We start from the raw sequence: 25,023 nt of genomic DNA, 5'->3' as shown, positions 1-25,023 counted from the left end.
GTTGTTTTAGAAAGGTCTTTATTGGTTACGCACCAAAACACACGAACCATAATGCCGGGCCAGACCTGGCCCTTATGCTCCAGCACTAAACATCTATGTGAGGCTGTATCTACAACACACACTAGTTAGACCCGGTTATGAACACTGTAATCAACTATAAACATAAACACGACAGTCAGGACGCACAACATTGGTAACTTGCATGGTTAACATTAACATTCAACATAACACATCAACCGAACAGCATCATGGGAGCACAGTCATCAACAGCTAGGCTCAGATCATTACAGTATTGTCAAGCTCCAATCATCCACCATAGCAAAGAACATAGCTGAAGGTGAACTGACATTTTCTTCATGCCAAGCAAGGCCTTAGTATACTTCATTAATCATAATAACTGAGACTTAATAATGGGTGTTGTGCAATACAAACCTTCAGCTTGTAACATCAAGAATATGATGGATTCACCCTTCAGAAGAAACAGGGTAAGTGAGGTCACCTACTTGAGTTTGACAGACGATCTTGGCCACCCAATGCTCGGGATGTCACCCGACTTGAATTATCAAAGCAGCAACACTGGTGGGCTTTAACATACGACTTATGGCCACAGCATATTTCTTCTGATGTATTTTTTGTTAAGACCCTTCTATCTGTGAGAGGCCCACAGCAAAGTTGAGAGGACTTGTTGTAGATTTCTGAGAAAAGAAGAGGCCTTTCAGTGAAAAGAGAAAATACATCTTGCATCTGTAACGTTCATTGTTAAGACAAAGACAGCATTGACGGAATAAAAGCATAGATTGAAAGATTGAGGGATGATAAACTGTCATCATCTCTATCAGATACTGTAGTATCGTAGGATATAGGCTATGTGCTAAAATACCAATGCTGTACCGTAGTGGAAAAACATTTCACGCACCATTTCCACAGCAACCAGTTTCTGGATGATCACGCAGGTGGATGCGACCGCCACAGCAGATTTCTGTTTCAGAGTTGGAGGCAGAGGAGCCACAGCACTTTTCTTGACCTTTTTTAATGGTACCTATCAATTTATGACATACATTACAATCCCACAGAAGTCTAGCATATTTTACCAAAATACCTTTCTTGCTAGCTCAATATACAGGCCTATTGATTTTAATGTGTTAGATTTTTGTCATAACATAAAATATTTGACATTATAATATTAAAGGTTTGAAAAAAAACATGTTGCATTATGATGTTAGATTTGTTATCCTCTTCCTCTATGGCTGCAATACAAGGCAATATCTTTGCTTTCAAGATCAAGCTATCTTGAAGTTTTGTTTTTGTGACATGCATGGTTAAACTTCAGGTGAACCCATCATGACTGACATTACAAATTGGGCTTATTTTGCAAAATATTTCTGTTTAGGTGCTATGGTATTAATGATTACATTTTAGGTTTTATGGCTAAGTATACTTGGCCCTTGCTTGGAAAATAGGTTAATTCATCTTCAACTATTTTCTTCTTTGTGCTGTTGTGGAAGTTTGGAGCGTGCCTTGTTACATTTTAGTAACGTATTGTAACAATCTTGCAAAGTTGTTTTAGAAAGGTCTTTATTGGTTACGCACCAAAACACACGAACCATAATGCCGGGCCAGACCTGGCCCTTATGCTCCAGCACTAAACATCTATGTGAGGCTGTATCTACAACACACACTAGTTAGACCCGGTTATGAACACTGTAATCAACTATAAACATAAACACGACAGTCAGGACGCACAACATTGGTAACTTGCATGGTTAACATTAACATTCAACATAACACATCAACCGAACAGCATCATGGGAGCACAGTCATCAACAGCTAGGCTCAGATCATTACAGTATTGTCAAGCTCCAATCATCCACCATAGCAAAGAACATAGCTGAAGGTGAACTGACATTTTCTTCATGCCAAGCAAGGCCTTAGTATACTTCATTAATCATAATAACTGAGACTTAATAATGGGTGTTGTGCAATACAAACCTTCAGCTTGTAACATCAAGAATATGATGGATTCACCCTTCAGAAGAAACAGGGTAAGTGAGGTCACCTACTTGAGTTTGACAGACGATCTTGGCCACCCAATGCTCGGGATGTCACCCGACTTGAATTATCAAAGCAGCAACACTGGTGGGCTTTAACATACGACTTATGGCCACAGCATATTTCTTCTGATGTATTTTTTGTTAAGACCCTTCTATCTGTGAGAGGCCCACAGCAAAGTTGAGAGGACTTGTTGTAGATTTCTGAGAAAAGAAGAGGCCTTTCAGTGAAAAGAGAAAATACATCTTGCATCTGTAACGTTCATTGTTAAGACAAAGACAGCATTGACGGAATAAAAGCATAGATTGAAAGATTGAGGGATGATAAACTGTCATCATCTCTATCAGATACTGTAGTATCGTAGGATATAGGCTATGTGCTAAAATACCAATGCTGTACCGTAGTGGAAAAACATTTCACGCACCATTTCCACAGCAACCAGTTTCTGGATGATCACGCAGGTGGATGCGACCGCCACAGCAGATTTCTGTTTCAGAGTTGGAGGCAGAGGAGCCACAGCACTTTTCTTGACCTTTTTTAATGGTACCTATCAATTTATGACATACATTACAATCCCACAGAAGTCTAGCATATTTTACCAAAATACCTTTCTTGCTAGCTCAATATACAAGGCCTATTGATTTTAATGTGTTACATTTTTGTCATAACATAAAATATTTTGACATTATAATATTAAAGGTTTAAAAAAACATGTTGCATTATGATGTTAGATTTGTTATCCTCTTCCTCTATGGCTGCAATACATGGCAACATCTTTGCTTTCAAGATCATGCTATCTAGAAGTTTTGTTTTTGTGACATGCTTGGTTAAACTTCAGGTGAACCCATCATGATTGACATTGCAAATTGGGCTTTTTTTGCCAAATATTGTTGTATAAGTGCTATGGTATTAATGATTACGTTTCAGGTTTTATGGCTAAGTATACTTGGCCCTTGGAAGTTTGGAGTGTGCCTTGTTACATTTTATTAACGTATGAAGCTCCAATCATCCACCATAGCAAAGAACAAAGCAGAAAGTGAACTGACATTTTCTTCATGCCAAGCAAGGCCTTAGTATACTTCATTAATCATAATAACTGAGACTTAATAACGGGTGTTGTGCAATACAAACCCTTAAGCTTGTAACATCAAGAATATAATGGATTCACCCTTCCGAAGAAACAGGGTAAGTGGAGTCACCTACTTGAGTTTGACAGACGATCCTGGTCACAACATGGGCCACCCAATGCTCGGGATGTCACCCGACTTGAATTATCAAAGCAGCAACACTGGCAGGATTTAACATACGACTTATGTCCACAGCATATTTCTTCTGATGTAACTTTTGTTAAGACCCTTCTATCTGTGAGAGGCCCACAGCAAAGTTGAGAGGACTTGTTGTAGATTTCTGAGAAAAGAAGAGGCCTTTCAGTGAAAAGAGAAAATACATTTTGCATGTGTAACGTTCATTGTTAAGACAAAGACAGCATTGACAAATAGAAGCAAAGATTGAAAGATTGGGGGATGAGCCAGATACTGCAGTATCTTATATGTGCTAAAATACCAATGCATTGCCCTGCCGTTATGTAAACACTTAACGCATCATTTCCACAGCACTCGATGTCCGGACTATTTCTGGAGTGGATACGAATGTCAAAAACAGCAATTCCTTGGCAAATATGTAATGGGTGTTTGCACCTACCTTCTATACACATATTTTCCCATGGGTTTTTTCTAGAGTTCAAATAATTTCAAAATGGCTCCTTATTAAAGAGATTAGGCCTATAAGTGGGGTCACTTCAGTCTGGCAGATGGTCCTGGTTACAATACAGGCCACCCAATATTTGTCACCTGACTTTTCCCAAAATTATCAAAGCATCAACACTGGCTGGCTTCAATATATGACTTATGGGCACAGAATACTTCTGCTGTCAGAACTTTTGTCAAGACCTTTTTGTCTTTCAGAGGCCCTCAACAAAGTTGATCTGTATTGTAGGTTTCGTTTCTGAGAGAAGGTTTCAGAAGAGCTCTCAGTGAAGAGAGAAAACTTCTTTCTTTAGTTGCCTCTGTAACCTTAATTTTTCAAACATAAATTTAGACGGTATTGACACAATGATGGAGGGAAGACTGAAGGATTGAGGGATGATAAACTGTCATCACCTATATCAGATACTGCAATATCTTATATGTGCTAAAAGACCAAAGCATTGCCCAGTAGTTAAATAAATTCACTCACCATTTCCACAGCAATTGATGTCTGGACCACGTGGTTGGATGTGACCACCACAGCAAATTTCGGACTTAGAGTTGAAGGCAGAGGAGCCACAGCATTTTTCTTGGTCTTTTACTATGGTACCTACCAATATAAACAAATATGTTATGATTTCTCAGAATAATACTTTTCAAACATTTCCAGGCAATGTCAGGGTAAACCAGGTTACAGCAGTTTTTTTTCTCTCCTGCTAAAAACATTTGACTGCAAAGTCCATGGCCATACGCCCAAATCCTGAATATAGAAATCTAACGTAAAATCTAACGTTCACCAGTTACCTGTAGAGGTTGCTGTTAGTTTGTTACATTACTTTGTTTTACTTCCTGAAGAGAGTCTTACGGGAGGTGTCATTGCAAGATATTTTTGTATATCGAGAGAGTGTGTGCTTATTTTAGTAAATTGTGCACCTATTTTACTAAATTGTGGTCTCATTTTACTACATTGTGTGCACAATTTAGTATATTGTGTGCTCGCTCTACTACATAGTGCTCTCATTATACTAAATTGTGGTAAATTGTCTCATTTTATTATATTGTGCGCTCAATTTAGTAAATCGTGCACACATTTTACTAAATCGTGCGCACATTTTAGGCTACTAAATTGTGCGCTCATTTTAGAAAAATGAGTAAAATGTAAAGTAAAATGAGCACACTATTTAGTAAAATGTGCGCATGAAGGCTTAACATCATGGCTGAGTTGCGACGGTTTCGCGTGAATTCACTGCTATTTGAAAACATAGAAGATGGATGCTGCTGATGGCGAACAGCGCGACACGAGTTAAGCTTTTTTAAGTTGGCAAAAGGTGGATCAGCCAACTCTGCTGGTGGGAAAAAGCATGGGACTCATGAGTTGTAGTGCTATTCTATTGCGTGCAGAGGGAATTTAAAAAGGCAACCGTTTATCCCACCCCTCGGATTGAGCACTGCGAATGGTGAGTTGCCAGACCTTGCAACTTGATGTGGATCTGTCTCGTCAGGCTACACATTTTCTGGATATACACCAAAAAATATCTTGCAAGGGTTCCATATAATACCATATAGTAATTACACAAATATTATGAAAACATTGTAGTGATCATTATGACCGCCGTTAGCATAGCCAGCGTAATGGTCATATAGGGATTGTCAAAGTTTTTTTTTTTTTCAAAAAACCATCAACCATTCCCGGGACACCGAAACACCAGGGCACATGAAACTTGGTGGGGCATGTAGCCCCAATAGACTTTTATGGAAAAATTTTGTTTGGTCCCCGGGGGCCACTACCCCTCGTCCAAAAATTGCAGTTTTTCCTTAATACTAAATAACTACCTGAACCGTGGCACCGAGGATGACACATTTTTTATGGTATGTTGGTCTCAAGGGCCCGCATCAACTTAGCCCATAACCAGTCATTTGTGATATGTCACCCACGGGTAGGTCGATTCGTTCGCCGCTCACAGGCCTCGAACCCGCCACCTTGACACACACACCGGCATGGGAGACGAACGCTCTAACCACTGAGCTAAAAGCCCAGGCTTCCAACTCAGCGGTTAGAAATGTTCTTAAGGTTAGGGCTGTGAGGATTTACATGGGCAACTAGCACACTAGCTTAGTCTGCCTCCGTTACACTCACCTTCCTAAATCCTCACTCCCATCCGGGTCACGGCACCAATGTCACAAGGTCGGTTCGTTCGCTGCTCACGGGCCTCAAACCCGCCACCTTGACACACACACCGGCATGGGAGACGAACGCTCTAACCACTGAGCTAAAAGCCCAGGCTTCCAACTCAGCGGTTAGAAGCGTTCTTAAGGTTAGGGCTGTGAGGATTTACATGGGCAACTAGCACAGTAGCTTAGTCTGCCTCCGTTATACTCACCTCCCTAAATCCTCACTCCCATCCGGGTCACGGCACCAATGTCACAAGGTCGGTTTGTTCGCCGCTCACGGGCCTCGAACCCGCCCCCTTGACACACACAGCGGCATGGGAGATGAAAGCTCTAACCACTGAGCTAAAAGCCCAGGCTTCCAACTCAGCAGTTAGAAGCGTTCTTAAGGTTATGGCTGTGAGGATTTACATGGGCAACTAGCACACTAGCTTAGTCTGCCTCCGTTACACTATCGCCCCTATCTTCAGATGAGATGTTCTGAACTGCACCGAATTTCATGTGTAAGATTAACCTGACATCCTCTGGGGGTATGCCAAGTTTCGTGTTCATTCATGGCGTGCTATAAAATAAATGCATTTATGTGTACATTTAGTGACTGTACACCCATCAGCCTGTAGATGGTGATGTTGAGCGAAGGGTTGCTGGAAGAGGATGATACCTGAGACTTTCTAATGAGGAGACACAGCACTCAAAAAATCCTCCTTAGAAATGCATAGTGTTAGTGAATACATTGTGCCAATTATGTGTTGGGATCTCGCCATTGGAGTTATGTTGGTGTCGTGAAGCCTTGCACACACGCATTTCTGTTGAAATAGATGCCCGATAAGTGCCCAAAAAGCATTACAATATGGCCGCCGAGTGGAGGGACTTGCCTAAAAAGACTTTAATGATACTCTCACACACACTCTTTCACGCAAACACACACACACACACACACATATAAACACACACGCACACACACGCACACACACGTACGCACGCACAAATACACACACGCGCACAGACACACACACATACACACACACACACACACAGACACACATGAACACACATGCATGCACGCACACACACACACACAGGTGTGGGATAATTTTTATTTTTCTCATTGAATGTTTAGTATACCTTATATACATGTAGTGAAATCTAATTGTCATCTCCTTACTCTGACCCTTGTGTTTTCTGAAACTCCTACGTTAGAATGTTTAGTTAAATTAACCCTTGTGTCAGCGAATTGTGGGTAACCTTCAGGATGGGGGGTCATAAACATTTCTTATCTTTGTCAAAACACCAGATGGTTAAGTGGGGTTGTAAACATTTCTTATCTCTGTTAAAATACCAAAGGGTTAAGTGATTAATGGAGGGTGACAACTTGTGATTTTCCATGGGTGTGGGCTAAGGTATAAGAGTTGGCTTCACCCACAGATGTGTGGGCTTGTTACTTTGACATTTCATGTGTGTAACATGCTCCCGGCGTCGTGAATAAAGCTGCAGTCTCACACCCTTGTCTTGCATTAATTTTGACCACACAGGCACGCACATACTATCAGTATCGGCAATTATAAGGGGCGATAAATAATTACAAATTCAATAAAGAAAAACCAAATATTGCTTTTTCATTTAGGCTGCATTTCCAGTATCAGCCAGAGGGCAAAACACAGTAGCAGTTCCAGTATTGGCGTTACGTAATTTGTCCACTAGATGGCACAGCGTCTTGCTGCAAGACACACATGCATTGCTAGACTTGTTCCTCACTTACTTCCTACAAGGACAACACAAAAGTAGCTTACGGCAGAGAATTTCTAATAAGGGTAGGATGATTTTCACATGAAATGTAATTCCCATTTCTTCTTGAAGCCAAAATAAACCTGAGAATGTTTATCGGACAGGCTTGGTTTTTACTGCATGCATATTAATCTTACACCAGCTTAATGTTATATCCATAGGTTCACTAGTTCTCCATCGGTATGATTGCTATGCTTGAGTGTAAGTTAAGCGCATTTTTGGCAAAGCAGTAGGCCGTTGTCCTGGAATGCCTGAAGCGGAGTTTGCGATAGAGCGATGGCCGCTTGCACCACCCTGTGTAAGGAGGATGAGTAACTGGGCTATGACCCTGCGGCAGTAGGCAGGTGAGTTAATTGCTGTCAATCATCCCTAAGGCTCCTCCCGAACTTCGTTTAGAAGTAAATAAAATAATGTTACCGTTAGCATTGGTTGAGTGATAGAGGCTAGTTTGATTGTTGGTGAATTTGTGAAAACATGGACGCAGTTATACCAAGCAAATTGATAAGAGCACTTTAATTGTCTCTTTCGACTGTCATCCCATTCTTTTCTGACCATACTGACAGCAGGAGCAAAGTTAGCTAGAGCTTTGCTGGGGCACAGGCCCCCAACTCACAATACATTAAAAAAATGTTTTTTTTTTTTTTAATGTGCGCGGCCAGCCTGTGCTCTTTCTCCTCTCTCTTCTCCTCCTCTTTGACCTTCTCCTCATCCTCCTCCTCCTCCTCCTCCTCCAGCACTCTCTCCCTCAATTGTTGTAGCAGCCACTATCCAGCAACATCCAAACACATAGGCATAAGTAGGCCTATACTCACTGCATGAATTTAATAGGTTTTCCTGCTAACACAAGGGAAGCTTATTTTTAGTCAAAATTGAGATATATACTTCCCTCCCAGGCAAGGGTTCTATAGTCATCCTGGTAATACTGCAGTTCTTTGTAGCTTAAGTTTGCCATTAAACCATTGATCAAATCACAGCACTGGCTATTACCAGCATAAATGTTAATGTTACCGTTAATGTGGGCAATTATCATACCTCCCTCGTCCTCTCATCTCTCCTCACTGTTCCTCTCCCTCTGCCTCTGTTCAGGAAGAATTGTTTGATGTACATCTCTGAGTAGTTTATCAGAAGGCTATGTTTAGTTTTACAGTAGGACAGCTTCACAAACAGTATAGGCTACTTTTACAGGACTCTCTACAGTATACTATAAATCATTATTAATTGTCCGCATGTGTGCATGCGGCCTATGCATGGTGTGAATGTGTGTGTGAGGGAGAGAGCACAAGCTGGTAAACTGTTGCTAAATTTAGGCTACAATGACGCTAAGCATTGAATAACAGATGCTAACTAGACTGCATTTCCGGTGGGAACTGCGAAAGTGTGCTTGCCCTGGTCCGGTCACCAACGTGAGCAGACAGTGGCATACGCTATGCTGAACCTGGCTTGATCCAAGCATTGTAACAGTGCCTTTCAGTGTTGGAGCAGTGGCAATATCTCAAAAGCTCTAGGAGAGGGCTATTCAACTATTAGCTTGCAGGGTGAATGTGGTTCGTTGGATTTTACCTGTGGCCTGCCTTCGAATTTAGCTTCTATGAAGATCAAATCAATAAAATAAAACGACAGCAGTGGTTGGCTGCAAAAATAAATAATGTCACGTGTCTTTCGCCTCTCAAACTGGGCTATCAGGTAACCTACAGAAGAATTGAAATTATGAAATATGACCAAGGCATTAAAATGCTGCTTGTTTGTCAGGATACTTTTTCACTGATTTATTTTAAAAATATGAGCTATGAGTGTGAATGTTATATATTCCATCCCCTAATTCTGTTTTACTGGTTTATTTGACAAATAATCTATATGGATTTGCTCTATAAAGACCATGGGCTATATCTTGCACTTAAGCGCAATTGACTTCGCGCAAATCGCTTTGTGGGCGGATCTTGGGCGCTGTTTCTATTTTACCGGCGGGATCATGACTGTTGTGCCTGACGCAAATCTAAAATGGGGTGGTCTGAAGTAGCTACATAAATCATGGGTGTGGTTTGGGCGTAACGTGCAATAAACCAATCAGAGCATCATCTCACATTCCCTTTAACAACAGGCACACTTGTTCCATAGCGGATTGCTATTATGATGGCGGATTTGCCAGGCGCAGCCAGGAACGGTTCACAGCGCTATAGTCAGTTGGGAACAGTTTGCTATTGATTTTTCCTCTTGACAAAATGTAATACAGAAATGTCACTTTCCGATGTTTTGGGATCACTCTCACTGAATCACAAGGTTATGAATGCATGGTGATATTTTTGCAATGTAATTTACCTCACTATAGAGTATAGACAATGCAGATCTGTCAGATAAGCTCTCCTCTCCCATGCTGCTGCTGGGGCATTTGGGTTAAATGGCATTGGCATGCAGTTCAACATCACGTCTCATTAAGTCCTCTAATATTTCCTAATTTATGTCATCAACACATCCGTGATTCGTGAAAATGTGTACGCTAGATTTATACCTATTTTTTCACATTGGACACCACACTGATTTCCCTCGTGTAGCAATATTTGTCCTTGTAATTATGTATGGCTTGGAGAAATGGGAACTGCGTCGTATAGATGAGAGGAGCAAAGTGCATTGCGCAACACAGGTGCGCAACACAGGTGCGCAACACAAGCGCTCCTGCAGGTGTAACCATCAGGTAACAGAAACAGTTTTCAAGTTGACCTTTCCAACTCTGCACAGTGTCCCATTAACGGCATGACAATAGGCTATTTACAATATTTTATGTAAAGTAGAGTTTGTAAACACGTCATCATCAACTTAATGCACGCACAACTTTTGTTTGAGCAGGAGAGAGAATAACAATGAATGGACGCAGCAACTACAGAAATTGTTGCCAAGGCTACTTGCTGCTTTCTTTTACTGTCTATGGTTGCTGGTTAACAGACTTCAAGGCCATCATGGATATAAAACGTTTTTTGAAAACAAGAAAGGATGGAGGGAACATAGCAAAGCTTGGGAGTTATTTCAGATGGGCTACAACAAGGTAGGCAAAATTGTGGTGCTTGTCAAAACCTTAGCGCAGCTGGAATAATGCTTAGGCTGATGTTAAAGCGCACACGATGTTTAAAGCCATACACAACGGTAAATTGGAACAAAACTAAAGGTGACTTTAGCCTTTATAGGGCTGTATAAAGTTGTCCAAATTAATAGGTCGTAATTAGGCGTTGTTGTTGTAAAGATATTGCATGTAGATGTACTATATAGGCTACTAAATTTTTAGTTGACCAATGCACGAACAAACCCGGGAAACGGACAAATATTATCAAGGCTTTGAATGTTTCCATCTGTGCACAGGGTGTCTGTAGATCGGTGTGCATAGCATTCATTACTGCAGGCCTGTGGCCATGCATGCACCCTTAAAATAGCATCTGAATTTGCGCCACTGACTTTAGACCAGGAGGTTCCTGGTCTGTGGCGGAATTGTTTTCTGAAACTGCAAAATATCAAGTGGGACCGTTTGCGCCGGAACACGCCCCCGCTTTTCGCTGAAACGCCCCCGTGGGGAAAATTCCAATATGCGCTGACTGCAAAATAGGAAAGACAAAAGCGCGAGTATACAAAGTCAATTGCGCTAGAGTGCAAAATAGAGCCCCTTATGTCTGTTATGCCTATTGATGTATCTCAGAATAAAGGAATGTCCACAACATCAAGTGATGTTTTTTTTGTGTGTGTGTGTGTGTGAATGTATTTTACTTAACTCACTCATTTTACTTAAATGTAGCTGAATACTCATGAACGCATATATGTATATGTATGTATATGTCTCTAATAGCCACAATGGGAGTAATTTTAGCAACATCGTATTTTGAGTGGCCCATAACGACCCAGTGGATCATGAAAATGTGCCAAAATTCACATTCCTTGCTTGTTGTTGGTACATTAATCCCATTCAGATTGCCATTTATCTATGATATAAGAGTTTAGTATAGGTTTAAGGTCTGGGGCAGGGATTTGACATTCATTGAGGGCTTGCTTAGCAGCACTGTCCGCTTTCTCATTTCCCCTCAGACCAACATGGCCTGGGACCCAGCAAAAAACTACACTCAAGTTCTGGTTCTTTAGACGTTCTAGTTTATCAAGCTCAGCTTTGCATACTTTTGCACATGTAAAAATTAGAATAAAAATCTCCCTTCAACTTTTGTACATTTAGAACTAGATGTACCGCAGAGCGGTACAAAATATGACCGCCGCCCAGTCCAGCACATGTTTTCCACAAAAATAAGTCACGCTGAAAGGCATCTGGTATCTGCTAGACAACAAGTACCAAAACATGATTAGTTCATAGATTTCACATGTAATATACATTTTATACAACCCCACCCCCATCTTGCCTGTTCATAATTCTGAGAAATTCTTGAATTGTGTGCATGTGTGTGTGTACATGTTTATGTTTATGTGTGTGTGGGTGGGTGTGTGTGCGTGCATGTGCATGTGCTTGTGTGTTTGCCTGTTTATGTGCCTGTGTGTGTGCATGTGCATGCATGCGTATATATGTATACTGTGTGAGTATGTATCATATGTAGGATTACTGTGAATGTATGTGTGTGTGTGTGTATCTGTTTATGCACATGTGTGCATATGCAATGGGTTTACATGACCCCTGGAGGCAAACATACGCAAAAAATTGGTCATCCTAGGCCCTACGGTTCTCAAGATATTCACAGAAAACTGTGTCTGCCCTACCCTCCTTTCGGGGGGTCCAGTCCAGCAGGGGGGCTACAGATCAAAACGAAAAGCGATGGTTCCATGCTATCCATGTGGGGTTACATGCCCACCAAGTTTCGTGTACCCCGGTCTTTCAGTGTCCCAGGAATCCTTGGGTACGGTGTACCTCGGTTGGTGTACGGTCACTAAATGTACACATAAATTATTTTATTGTAAGGCCCCCTATGAACGAAAGTCCACGAAACTTGGCATGCATTCGGAGGGTGTCATAATGATCCTACACTTTCAATTTCGTGCAGTTTTGACCATGTCAGCCAGAGATATTGTGATGAAAACACCTAATGTTTTGCTTTTTAATTTTTAACTAGGTGGCACTATACATGAAATAAGTGGTAATGGGATAGGTTGACATGCCCCCTTAAGACCAACATACAAAAAAAAGGTGGACCTCCTAGGCCCTACGGTTCTCGAGATATTCACAGAAAACTGTCTCCAGCCACCTACAGGCCAGTTGGTGTATAGTAACATAAATTAATTTATTGTGTGGCCCCCCATGAACGGAATTCCACGAAACTTGGCGTACATTCAGAGGGTGTCATAATGATCCTACACTTCCAATTTCGTGCAGTTTTGACTATGTTAGGTCACAGATACCTGCGATTACAACACCTCATTTTTACTTTTTTTGTGTTTAACTAGGTGGCGCCATACATGAAAAGAGTGGTTATGGAATGGGTTGACATGGCCCTTTGAGATCAACATACAAAAAAAATGGTCCTCCTAAACCCTACGGTTCTCGAGATATTCACAGAAAACTGTGTCTGCCCTACCCTCCTTTCGGGGGGTCCAGTCCAGCGGGGGGGCTACAGATCAAAACGAAAACAGGAGGTTCCATGCTATCCATGTGGGGTTACATGCCCACCAAGTTTTGTGTACCCCAGTCTTACAGTGTCCCGGGAATCCTTGACGGAAATTTGGACATGCGAAAAAGAAAAAAAAAAAAAGAAAAAAAAAATCTGACTTCGCTGCGCGGTGGTCATAATAATACTCTCATATAATGATAATTAGCCAAGTTAGATTTAAACACCATTACAGTGTACTGCAAAGTATTGCAGGTATGAATATCACATGGTTCCACTCCAGAGTCATCTATAACTCCATAAACACCCATGGCATGATACTGAATTGAAGTGCGTGGTAAAGCAGGAATGATACTGTGTGAAGCTGAACAGTGTGGAATTGGTGGAGAAACAGGATGGCTGGGGCTGGTAATCCATAGACATAGATAAATGTGCATACCAATTAATCTGAAATTTTAAGTATTTCTTTTTTTTCAGATCTTGTGCATCCTCACATTGGAGTCCTGAGTTCATGTACAAAGGTTTGGTTTCGATATGTGAAAGCGTTCCTGAGATAATGACAACTTCCTGTTTGGCGGCTACGCTACCGATTTCGTTTGGCTGTGACGAGCAAACGCTTGCGAAAATTAAAAATCCTTCTAGTAACTTTTGTGAGGCTTGGTCCAAGGATCATGTACGTAAAGTTCGGACCAAATTTGTGACCTGTGAAATTTTAGTTTCGCTTTCTATTAAGTCCGATATGGCGGAGGAACGATAACGCCGCATAACGCCATCTTCTCGAGCAAGTTACACTGGTACTGCCTGGACGTTTTAAAGTTGCAACAGTGTCTCTGTCTCAAAGGGCCTAGGCGGAGGAGCTGGCCAAAAATTAGGAAGACGGGAATAATAATAAGAAAACTTAAGAAGAACAAATATAGGTGCAAGCAGCAATATGAGGGCCTAGCAGTGCGCTATAGCAGGAATGGCGTTGCCATGGCATGAGCAAGCACTCACAGCAAGTTTGATGGCAATTGGATAAAGAACGGCTGAGAAATGAGCTCATATACTTTGTTACAGTGCCCCTAGAGCCCAAATTACAGCAATGTCCTTGTGAGTCCTCACATACAGCTACCATGTCCCCCTACCAAGTTTGGACTTCATACACCAAACCATTGCTTAGATGTGAGCTCACTTTCTTTATTACAGCACCCCTAGAGGCCAAATGATACCACTTCTCTTGCATGTCCACACAATCAGCTAGTCCCTGTATCAAGTTTGGACTTTCTACATCAAAGCGTTGCTGAGATAAGAGCTCACTTCCTGTATTGCAGCGCCCCCATAGAGGCCAAATGATGCCAATTTCCTAGTGTGTCCTCACAATAATGTACCAAGTCCTTATACCAAGTTTGAAGTTTGTACATCAAAGCATTGCTGAGATATGAGCTCACTTCCTGTATTGCAGCGCCCCCTATAGAGGCAGGCCAAATGATTCCAATATCCTTGTGTGTCATCCGCAATCGTTTGTGCGGCTTGGTCAGAAGATCATCTCCGTCAAGTTCCGTGAAAATCGGATGAAATTTGTGACCGCTGAAACTTTTCGTAGAGTTTGGACTAAATCCAATATGGCGGAAATCCAATATGATGGAAAGTGACGTAATAGGAGTCATTGAACTCAGGTCGGTCCAGGGATTCCAACAGTTCCTGATCGGATGCACCGTTCAACAGTCACATGCGTGAATGCAATCCAGTTTTGACCCATTGGTGGCGCTAGAGTGTTGGGCATAGAGTTCTGTAAATTGGTGAGAGTTATCATGGGACGGTCCTGAATCAGTGCGCCGAATTTCATAATTTTCGACCCAGCGGTTCAATTTTCGACCAAATTTTGGCCCGTTGGTGGCGCTAGACTGGGTTTAGAGCAGGGCTCCAAACCGGTTCAAGGAACGAAAACGAAAACCGAAAACTAACGGAATTTTACGAGGAGCGGAAACGGAAACGAAAACAAAATGGTCTTCAAAACAACAAAACCGGTTAATAACTTTTTTTTTTCGTTCTCTATATATTTTATAAAATTTCACAAAAGCATATCCTAAGTGTTCTACTCGTATGATTGTAGGCGAACAGCCTAATAATTTGATTTCTGCAGTTTGAAAAAAAAAAAAACGAATAAATGGACCTTTGGTCCAAATGTGTATATTTTGTCTTGCTGTTGTAATGTAACCTATCCGTCTGCCACTTCGGATCTTAGGCCAGCTCGTAGCGTAGGCTACTGAAACTGATTTGGAAATTGTTTGTAGCCTATGCGTAATAGCCTATTTTGCCTGTTCACGCCTTGTCGTTTTGAAGTCAGGATTTGAAATGTTTGCGCAATTATAGTAGCCTGGCGGGGCCATCCTATATCATTGAGATGTATAGTCTGGCATCGAACCATTCACCTCGCTTAATCCAAGGGGCGGGCAGAGAATTGTCTTTCAAACTGCCTAGGCATGCAATAGGCCAGCGCTACGACCATATCCGTATCCAGTCGGCAAAACGGCAAATACATCCTTTCTTTGAAAGTAATGACTTAAGTGCATTCATTGTGTTGCTCAACTTTCAAAGAAAAGCACAAGTCCAACTCCTCCAAAGTTGACGCCAACGCCGATTCAAACAACCGCTCTTCGTTCACCATAGCCACCTTCCTTGTTGTTCACAGTCGCAGGACTGTCGTTATCCTGTTAAGCCTGCCTTAAGACTCTCTAACAAAATAGAGCGCTGTGATTGGAGAACATCCACGGTGCTAAGCCAATAGAAATCCCTATGGTTCGATACTAGACGTACAGGCTGAGCAAATTAATTTGCCGCCACTAGGGTGCGTCTAGATTTCTAGGCTACAATTATAGCCTATTCTATGTAGAAGAGTTAAACAGGAAATTTGAGATAGGCCTTGTCAGCAACAGACAGGTTCGTTTATAAACAGGGTTGGAATTATAGCGCAAGCCTTTGAAGATCTCCATATGGATAAAACTTAGGCTACAACCAGGTAAGGAGTTTAGCACGTATCCAGAAATATTTTTGATAAGAAATTATTTATAGGCATAGGTTAGGCCTACAGTAAGTCTGTAGGCTATGGGATGGATAGCCCATCTGAATGTTTTTGGATGCCGCCTGTGATTTATTATTTTGGGCATAGCTACGGTATAGGCTAAATCAAGGGGAAATAATGAGTACGTCTATTCTAAGGTAAGGTCCACAAAAATAGACTTGATAGGCCCGCCAAACACTGCCGGAACTTTAAGAACGAACGATATTTTGCATTCCGAATCGGTTCAGGACCGATATGTTGGTGGCGGAACGCATGCAAGAACGAAAACGTTAAACATAGGCCTACCCAAACCGTTCGGAACGGAACGTTTGAAAAATAATTTTGTTTTCAAGCCCTGGTTTAGAGATCCGTAAATGATCGTGAGTGGTCAGTGGAGTGTCCTGAAACTTTCTGCCACATTTCAGCACTTTTTAGCCAGGCGTTCTATGGGCTGCCAATGACTTCAAAGTCAGAAGTATAATAATAGGAAAAGCTAGTAACTCAATGGGTGCCTTCGCAGCTTCGCTGCTAGCCCCCCAATAAGTGTGCTTTGCAAGCACACTTAATTATGTGGGCAACATTCTCTAACAGCGATCAACATCTTTTTCTGTCAAACAAGTTGTGAATTTGTTGCAACATTAAAACAGGAGACGACTTACTCTGTACTGTACTGTTCTTCCTAGGCAACAACAACTTTTTCTTCTTATTACAGTGCATGAAAATGCACTGTACTGTTCTTCCTAGGCAACTTCTTCTTCTTATTACAGTGCATGAAAATGCACTGTAATGTTCTTCCTAGGCAACTTCTTCTTATTATTATTATTCCGCTTACCACTTTTTCCGTACGCAATTTCTCTTGAACAGTTTAACTTAGAAACTTCATTCAAACTTTGTAACGTAGGTCTTCAAACAGATCAGGTTGGTATGTCTTTTCAACTTTGAAACTTTTATACTTTTTAAACTATTAAAGAAAAACTTTTTAAAAATCCCAATAGACTTAACATTGCCGATTATAACATCATAATATGGCCATTAAGCAATTAGAATCCTATGGCAGGTGTTCAGGCCACCTGGATCAACTGCCAGTCTCAGGCTTTAAGCATACAAACTGGCCCTATTAAGACTACACATCCTGTTCAACTACTTCCTCTGCCAAAAACTGTTTCAAAATAAAAGTCCTCACTACAATATTTCACTATTAAACATTTTAACCCTTTAAACTACTGAACTTTTTAACTGTTCAGCCATTGTAACTGTTACTTGTCATCAACTATGACTCCTACCCACTGTAGCTAGTTAGCATGGTTAGCATAGTTAACATGTTAGCATTGCTAGCATTGTTAGCATTTTTTTAGCAAAACTGCTAAAAATTATTAGCTAAGTTAGCTAAGTCACATAATTAGCATAGTTAGCATGTTAACATTGTTAGCATGCTAGTTAGCATAGTTAGCATCACTACTAAAAATGATAAGCTAGGTTAGCTAAGTCACATGGTTAACATCGTTAGCATGTTAACATTGCTAGCATAGTTAGCATGTTTAGCAAAACTGCTAGAAAACGTTAGCTAAGTTAGCTAAGTAGCATGGTTAGCATAGTTAACATTGCTAGCATAGTTAGCATGTTTATCAAAACTGCTAGAAAACATTAGCTAAGTTAGCTAAGTAGCATGGTTAGCATGTTATGTTAGCACTGCTATACAACATTAGCTAAGTAACATGGTTAGCATAGTTAAAAATCTTAGCATAACTGCTAGCTACTATATCTACTATATCTACTATCAACTACTTTTAGTTATCGTCAAATATATACCTATACACAGCCATTAAACTATTTGAATATCAACATTCATTAAACTTCCAGTCTGTCAACAACTTTTAAACTATTTACCTTCAACTTTTAAACGGTCTACTTTTAAACTATCTATTAAACTAGCTGTCTATCAACATTTTTTAAACTATCTCCTATCAACAACTTTTAAACTATCTACATTCAGCTTTTAAACAGTCTACTTTTAAACTATCAACTTTTATTAAGCTATGCAACCACCATGTCTATCCTAGCATCACCGTAGTAACCATCTCTGTATTATCTGTTTTAACTATAAATTATATTTTACATCACAACTTTAGCATTTTCATGCACTGGTAATTCCTTGGAATTGCATTTCTAGTTATTATTATTATTCCGCTTACCACTTTTTCCGTACGTAATTTCTCTTGAACAGTTTAACTTAGAAACTTCATTCAAACTTTGTAACGTAGGTCTTCAAACAGATCAGGTTGGTATGTCTTTTCAACTTTGAAACATTTATACTTTTTATAAAATTTTTATTAAAGAAAAACTTTTTAAAAATCCCCATTGACTTAACATTGTGATTGTGACATCACAATATGGCTATTAAGCAATTCAAATCCTATGCCAGGTGTTCAGGCCACCTGCAGTCTCAGGCTTTAAGCATACAATCTGGGTCTCTTAAGACTACACATCTCTTCAACTGTTTCCTCTGCCCAACCTCACTACAATAATTCACTGTTAAACAATTTAACCCATTAAACTACTGAACTTTTTACATTCAACTTTTAAACAGTCTACTTTTAAACTATCTCTCTATTAAACTAGCTGTCTATCAACAACTTTTAAACAGTCTACTTTAAAACTATCATTAAACGATCTATCTATTAAACTAGCTGCCTATCAACAACTTTTATCTATGTCAACACTTGTCATCAACTATGACTCCTACCAACTGTAGCTAGTTAACATTGTTAGCATGTTAGCATAGTTGTTTTTTTAACATTTTTAGCAAAACGGCTAGAAAACATTAGCTAAGTTAGCTAAGTAGCATGGTTAGCATAGTTAAAATTGTTAGCATTGTTACCATTTTTAGCAAAACTGCTAGAAAACATTAGCTAAGTTAGCTAAGTAGCATGGTTAACATAATTAACATGTTAACATTGTTATATCATAGTTAACATTTTTAGCAAAACTGCTAGATAACATTAGTTAAGTTAGCTAAGTAGCATGGTTAGCATAGTTAGCTTAGTTAAAATTGTTAGCATAACTGCTAGCAAACATTAGAGCCATTCCAACTTTTAGTTATCATCAAATATCTACCTATACACAGCCATTAAACTATTTGAATATCAACATTCATTAAACTTTCAGTCTGTCAACAACTTTTAAACTATTTACATTCAACTTTTAAACAGTCTACTCTTAAACTATCATTAAACTATCTATCTATTAAACTAGCTGTCTATCAACAACTTTTAAACTATCTACATCCAACTTTTAAACAGTCTACTTTTAAACTATCATTAAACTATCTATCTATTAAACTAGCTGTCTATCAACAACTTTTAAACTATCTACATTCAACTTTTAAACAGTCTACTTTTAAACTATCAACTTTTATTAAGCTATGCAACCACCATGTCTATCCTAGCATCACCGTAGTAACCATCTCTGTATTATCTGTTTTAACTGATATTTTACATCACAACTTTTGCATTTTCATGCACTGGTAATTCCTTGGAATTGCATTTCTAATTATTATTATTCCGCTTACCACTTTTTCCGTACGCAATTTCTCTTGAACAATTTAACTTAGAAACTTTGTTCAAACTTGGTAACATAGGTCTTCAAACGGACCAGGTTGCTGTGTCTTTTCAACTTTGAAACTTTTATACTTTTAAAACTATTAAAGAAAAACTTTTTAAAAATCCCCATAGACTTAACATTGCCGATTGTGACATCATAATACGGCCATTAAGCAATTAGAATCCTATGCCAGGTGTTCAGGCCACCTGCAGCCTCAGGCTTTAAGCAGAGAGGGTTAAAGCGGAGCGAGAGGCGCAAACGTTCGACAATTTCCGCGTTCGATTATTGCAAGGGGGAGGGGGGAAAATCCCCCTTTATGCAGACCAGAGTAAACCCTCGCTGCACTAATGTCAATGGAGACTTGTGGAATTTTACCAATAAATTGGTCATTATGTCTTTCTGGATTTGTTGAGGGTTTTTTGGAACATTTTGTCATAATGTGTAAGTATTTGGGATCATTTCAAGCCTAAAAGTGTAATTTTTTAGTGTTCGGATTTGTAATAAAATAACTTAATATCAGACCATGCTGCTGCCAGTTACTGTCCAGTTGTTAGCATGCTAGCTAGCCTCTTAGCTAAGGTAACATTTTAAACGGAGAAGTGTAATTTCTTTGAAATGACAACTAGCTGAATAACATTACTGACATTAGTTAAAGTGGATAGTTTATACTCAAGCGAATTTGGAACAGTATATTAAGTTTAAGCGAAGTCCTTCAACTACTAGTCACTTGTTAGCGCATAGCTGTATTGCCATAGCTACTCCCATCCACTTGTATGGCGTTTTAAGCTAGCGTTAGCTAGCTAGCTAGCTCGGTACACATGACTAATTAAATTATTTTTTATCATGTCCTAAAGAATGATTCATTGGTATCATACATGATTATAGACAATGATATTGTGAACACAATTATGTTTATCTGTTCATATTGCTTATTAAGAGAGAAAGTTTATTTAGTGACGTAAGGTGACACTCCCACTTATGCAGACCGGAACTGTCCCATTTTGCTCCCATAGTAACGAATTACGTTGCTCTATCTTGCTAGTAATCAAGGATCTTTGCTTTAAGCATACAATCTGGGTCAATTAAGACTACACATCCTATTCAACTGTTTCCTCTGCCCAAAACTGTTTCAAAATAAAAGTCCTCACTACAATAATCCACTGTTAAACAATTTAACCCATTAAACTACTGAACTTTTTACATTCAACTTTTAAGCGGTCTACTTTTAAACTATCTATCTATTAAACTAGCTGTCTATCAACAACTTTTAAACTATCTACATTCAACTTTTAAACAGTCTACTTTTAAAAACTATCATTAAACTATCTATCTATTAAACTAGCTGTCTATCAAAACTTTTAACTTGTCATCAACTATGTCAACACTTGTCATCAACTATGACTCCTACCTACTGTAGCTAGTTAGCATAGTTAACATTTTAACATTTTTAGCAAAACTGCTAGAAAACATTAGCTAAGTTAGCTAAGTAGCATGGTTAACATAGTTAGCATGTTAGTATTGCTAGCATAGTTAGCATGTTTAGCAAAACTGCTAGAAAATATTAGCTAAGTAGCATGGTTAGCATGTTAACATTGCTAACATAGTTAGCATGTTTAGTAAAACTGCTAGAAAACATTAGCTAAGTTCACTAAGTAGCATGGTTAGCATGTTAGCATTGCTAACATAGTTAGCATGTTTAGCAAAACTGCTACAAAACGTTAGCTAAGTAGTATGGTTAGCATTGCTAGCATAGTTATCATTTTTTAACAAAACTACTAGAAAACATTAGCTAAGTAGCATGGTTAGCATAGTTAACATTGCTAACATAGTTAGCATTTTTAGAAAAACTGCTAGAAAACATTAGTTAAGTTAGCTAAGTAGCATGGTTAACATTGTTAGCATGGTTAAAATTGTTAGCATAACTGCTAGCAAACATTAGAGCCATTCCGACTTTTAGTTATCGTCAAATATCTACCTATACACAGCCATTAAACTATTTGAATATCTACATTCATTAAACTTTCAGTCTGTCAACAACTTTTAAACTGTTTACATTCAACTTTTAAACAGTCTACTCTTAAACTATCATTAAACTATCTATCTGTCTATTAACCCTTAGAACCCTAAGCTGTTTTTAGGGCATTTTCACTACCTTTATTCATAAGGATTTATTCTGGTCATTGTAAGTGCCACACACACATATTATATATTGTTTTTTTCAGCAGAGTCTAGGCTATCCAGATCTGCATTTCATGTGTGTGTAGGGCAGACTGTCCTGAAACGGGCAATATAATTGCCATGTTGGAGGGATACTCTGGGGCTGAGCAATTTACAGAAATATGTGGTGTGTGATTTACGGAAATAAATGCCATTTTTTATTTAGTGATGAAAAATGACCATTCTGCACTCCATATCTGTGACACGAACTGATCTGATCTGACTTGACCCAAGTTTGCCTGTTAGCATGTGTGACTATGGTGTATGCACACATGATGATTCTCAACTTTTTACTGCATTGCCTGAGATAGGGAACCAATCACAGAACAGGGGGGAAAGCAAGACGATGATGAGCTATGCACAGACGCATTTGATAGACATCCGTGGCACCCAATAAACGGATCTGGGCATTTTTTTCAAATACGAGAAAATGAACGTTTGGTTCCCAGACCACGTCTCATTGAGAAGTGGTGGCGCTAGCCAGGCTAAGTCATCACATCAATTAGTCACATAGTCCATTGACTCACGTCATCAATTAGTCAATTCCAGCAGCAACTGGAATCCATGCATTTCCACTGAATTATTTTTGGAATCTGATCCCTTATCATAGCTGTTCATTCTTACTCGTTGCTCGACTTATCGTGACTAAATTCAAGATGGCTGCAAACGCTAAACTTCGTGAAGATACTGTCTGTATAAATCGTCTTGTAAGTAAACTACCAGTGCTTTTTCAAAGTTCTCAATGTCTCGTTTTAAATGTCAGGGCCCTCGGAAGTCTACCAATGAAGTGTGGAGATACATTGAGCCTCGTAAATGGGTGTAAAACAGTGATTTATTTGCATGGCTAGCCCGATGCCGAAGCACCACTATTGAAAAAGATGTTGGTAGCATCGGCTAACTAGCGCCAGATTTTGGAGTGCAGGGGACAAGCCGAGATGGGCTATGAGACATACGTTCACACTCGGTATCATGTTTCGATACACTTTAGGTCAATATCACACCGGAATTCTCCTTTAATACATTCTTTTATATGGTATTTTTTGCCTGAATGTGGGTGGTAGAATATTTTAGTATCACTAGTATTTGAACAATGGGTAACCTACAATCCACCAGCACCTTTTTAAGTTGGCTGTGCAAAGGGATTTCTTCTATTTTTCAAATATTATTATTATTCTTCCAGGCCCTAATTTGGCTTGAACCGCTTATCGTAGAAACTTTGACATGTAGCGCTTGCTGCAAATTTTCGTTCTATGACTTTTCGTATTTCTACGACTTTTACTTTTTGAGATATTAAATAAAAACTAAAGTTAAAATCTCCATAGACTTAACATTGGCTTTATGACATCATAATAGGCTATTAAGGAATTAGAATGCAATCAACTGCACCTGTGCTCTCTCACTGACTGCCTGCAGCAACTTTAATGGAACCTCTTCTCTGTGTCTCTCTCCATTCATAGCATAACAACAACCTAACAACCACATTTATAGCATAGCAACCACTATAATTACCCTAGCAACAGCCTAGCAACCACCTTAAATACCCTAGCAACAACCTAGCAACCACTTTTATAGCATAGCAACCACTATAATTACCCTAGCAACAACCTAGCAACCACCTAGCAACCACATTTATAGCATAGCAACCACTATAAGTACCCTAGCAACAACCTAGCAACCACCTTAAGTACCCTAGCAACAACCTAGCAACCACCTTAAGTACCCTAGCATCAACCTAGCAACCACTTTTATAGCATAGCAACCACTATAATTACCCTAGCAACAGCCTAGCAACCACTTTATAGCATAGCAACCACTATAATTACCCTAGCAACCAACCCAGCAACAACTTTGCATGCACTGCATTTCTTTCAGGAAATGCTTTTCTAGTTATTATTATTCTTCCAGGCCCTAATTTGACTCAAACCGCTTATCAAAGACACTTGGTTCAAACTTTGACACGTAGCTCTTGAACCAAATTTTTGTTCTATGACTTTTCATATTTCTACGACTTTTACTTTTTGAGATATTAAAGAAACTAAACTTCAAATCATCCATAGACTTAACATTGGCTTTATGACATCATAATAGGCTATTAAGGAAATAGAATGCAATAAACTGCACCTGTGCTCTCTCACTGAATGCGTGCAGCAATTTCAATGGAACCTCTTCTCTGTGTCTCTCTCCATTCATAGCATAGCAACAACCTAACAACCACATTTATAGCATAGCAACCACTATAATTACCCTAGCAACAGCCTAGCAACCACCTTAAATACCCTAGCAACAACCTAGCAACCACTTTTATAGCATAGCAACCACTATAATTACCCTAGCAACAACCTAGCAACCACATAGCAACCACATTTATAGCATAGCAACCACTATAAGGACCCTAGCAACAACCTAGCAACCACCTTAAGTACCCTAGCAACAACCTAGCAACCACCTTAAGTACCCTAGCATCAACCTAGCAACCACTTTTATAGTATAGCAACCACTATAATTACCCTAGCAACAGCCTAGCAACCACTTTATAGCATAGCAACCACTATAATTACCCTAGCAACCAACCCAGCAACAACTTGGCATGCACTGTATTTCTTTCAGGAAATGCTTTTCTAGTTATTATTATTCTTCCAGGCCCTAATTTGACTCAAACCGCTTATCAAAGAAACTTGGTTCAAACTTTGACACGTAGCTCTTGAACCAAATTTTTGTTCTATGACTTTTCATATTTCTACGACTTTTACTTTTTGAGATATTAAAGAAACTAAACTTCAAATCATCCATAGACTTAACATTGGCTTTATGACATCATAATAGGCTATTAAGGAAATAG

The 25,023-nt window shown here is 39.5% G+C and overlaps 3 long non-coding RNA genes across 3 annotated transcripts; all 3 read right to left on the bottom strand.

Moving 5' to 3' along the window:
* Positions 1–577: 577 nt before the first annotated feature.
* On the bottom strand, positions 578–2,082 carry LOC121684697. The gene is made up of 3 exons (XR_006023174.1): positions 2,061–2,082; positions 917–1,039; positions 578–695 (listed from the first exon to the last, which is right to left on the bottom strand). It is a non-coding gene; the product is annotated as an uncharacterized LOC121684697 (long non-coding RNA).
* Positions 2,083–2,137: 55 nt separating this feature from the next.
* On the bottom strand, positions 2,138–3,450 carry LOC121684696. The gene is made up of 3 exons (XR_006023173.1): positions 3,253–3,450; positions 2,474–2,596; positions 2,138–2,252 (listed from the first exon to the last, which is right to left on the bottom strand). It is a non-coding gene; the product is annotated as an uncharacterized LOC121684696 (long non-coding RNA).
* Positions 3,451–11,308: 7,858 nt separating this feature from the next.
* Positions 11,309–24,462, bottom strand: LOC121684359. The gene is made up of 3 exons (XR_006023116.1): positions 24,452–24,462; positions 21,364–21,368; positions 11,309–11,394 (listed from the first exon to the last, which is right to left on the bottom strand). It is a non-coding gene; the product is annotated as an uncharacterized LOC121684359 (long non-coding RNA).
* Positions 24,463–25,023: the final 561 nt, after the last annotated feature.

Source organism: Alosa sapidissima, chromosome 15, assembly GCF_018492685.1.
Source record: "Alosa sapidissima isolate fAloSap1 chromosome 15, fAloSap1.pri, whole genome shotgun sequence".
NCBI lineage: Eukaryota > Metazoa > Chordata > Actinopteri > Clupeiformes > Clupeidae > Alosa > Alosa sapidissima.
This window is presented reverse-complemented; position numbering and strand designations above follow the sequence as displayed.